Source organism: Cannabis sativa, chromosome 5, assembly GCF_029168945.1.
Source record: "Cannabis sativa cultivar Pink pepper isolate KNU-18-1 chromosome 5, ASM2916894v1, whole genome shotgun sequence".
In the NCBI taxonomy this organism is placed as follows: domain Eukaryota; kingdom Viridiplantae; phylum Streptophyta; class Magnoliopsida; order Rosales; family Cannabaceae; genus Cannabis; species Cannabis sativa.
In genome coordinates, this window is record NC_083605.1 from 49,028,248 (window position 1) to 49,030,318 (window position 2,071).

Sequence of the window (2,071 nt, forward strand, 5' to 3'; positions counted from 1 at the left end):
TCTCGGATGCCACGACTCTTATTTATGACCTTGAGTTTTAAATCTCCCTATATGACTTATTAGGAGAGAAATTATTCATCCAGGTTATGAAATTTGCTCCACGTGTCACCTAGATAGATGCCACATCATCTTGTGTAAAATTTGGATAACATGTGCCCCCAAGTTTGAGTGGGATCTTCTTGGTCCCACGTGGGCTTACTCGACCACAAAGATGATCGGATGGGTGATACATGTAAAGTCCTACTGATTAGACACGCTATAGTGACTTTTTAATTGCAGTGCACACCTTCGCTAATCAAAGGTTTTTCTCAAAAATCGTGATAAATTAAAATTTTGATTTAACTTTAAACTTTTATAAACATATACATATATTTATATACAAAACCAGGATCCCGTTTTCAAAATTTAAATCCCAAATAGCTTTTATAGACATGTCACACAACAACCACAAAATGAAGCTCAAGTCGTCCCGAGACCGAACTCTCCAGGTCGCACCGTCTCGACATGTAAAATCATCGTCAAGCTCAGAACTCACTATTGTTCAGCTTTAGCCTTCCCTTTACCTACACATGGAAGCAATATCTGTGAGTCAACAGACTCAGTAAGAAAAGCATATAACATACAATATATTACCGACTTGTATTTAGGCACCCATACACGTATCCACAAGGCTTAACAGATGATTAAGAACGTTCTTAACAAAAGTATGACCTCTGTACCCCATGCATTAAGTACTCACCTCGTACCAGTTTTGGTAGGGTTGAAATGTACCCCAAGTACTACTGAGTGTTGTACCACATGCACTACATACTTAACCGTACTAGTGTTGGTAACACCGGATTGTACCCTTCTAAAACATCATATATTGTACCAATGCACTTAGTACTGCTACCGTACTAGTTTTGGTAGTATACAAATCACAATTAGTATCCATATATTACACATACACATATTCATATATAAATAAGTTCTATGCTAGTCTTACCTTGTTTTGGAATTCAAGTGTGTCAGTCGACCTGAATGGGAAGTCCTGTGCTAAACAGAGGCCCTATGTCACAATCACATTAAACAGTAAACAACATTCTAAAGCCTTTTTGGGGATCTAAACTCAAAACTAAAAGTTTCCCTATCAATAAATCGCATGCCAAAGCCATAAATATCGAGGAAACACGAGAAAAACAACGAAAGGGGAAATTGCCAGAAAAAAGATAGGCCATTTTCTAAAAAACAGCAGGTCATTTTTCTGGATCTGTAGCAGTAAAAATGGTAGGTTGTTTCTGCAGAAACAGACTGCCATTTTTCTGTGCAGAAAAATAAGAAATCGCCAATTGGACCTAAAACCACCCCAAACTTTACCATGAGCTCTAGAACACATATACTCAACAAAATAAACCATTTCTAAGTGATAGAAATGAAAATAGCACCCAAATACACAATCCACTATTGTTGAGCCAAGTTTGAGTTTTTGAACTCAAACTTTCTCAAAATCATAACCATCCCTTAATTCTAACCCAATTAAACCTAAAACAACTTAACTTAACTTCAGAAAGCATCCCCTAACTCCTAGGGTTCAGACAGAGCCTAGTTCTACACTTTGCATGCTCAAAACTAAAGAAAGGTCATTAAAATATAACGATATAGGTTCTAGGGTTCCTACCTTTGGATTAACTTTAAGAAATCACAGAGAAATCAAATTATCAAGCTAGGTTTGCTGCCGGTGTTCTTGACCGAAAAGAGAGAGAGGAGCAAAAATGATTTTCTTATCAAATTTTATGTTTTTTTTCCTTAATTCACAAAATGCAAGGATAATTCAGCATTATCCTAACCCATTATGGCTAGCTCTCACAAGGTGGTTAACCCACCTAATCCTCCAATGTCAAAATGTCCACTTTCCTTCCCATAAAAATAGCTAAATAAATGGCTTAGAGGTAAAATGGTCCAAAAAACTATAACTCCACCTAACTTCAGTATTCAAAATATCAAGTTATGAATATCTCGCTAAAAAAACGGTTTTAAACCAGCCAATGCGACTAAATTGGCCATGCGTTGCATTTTCCATCATCGTCGAGCA

General features: G+C 36.7%; 1 long non-coding RNA gene across 1 annotated transcript; it reads right to left on the minus strand.

The window, feature by feature from the left end:
• Positions 1-247: 247 nt before the first annotated feature.
• LOC133037652 (uncharacterized) lies at positions 248-1,854 on the minus strand. Its single transcript, XR_009687714.1, has 2 exons — positions 986-1,854; positions 248-563 (listed from the first exon to the last, which is right to left on the minus strand). It is a non-coding gene; the product is annotated as an uncharacterized LOC133037652 (long non-coding RNA).
• Between the last annotated feature and the right edge of the window lie 217 nt (positions 1,855-2,071).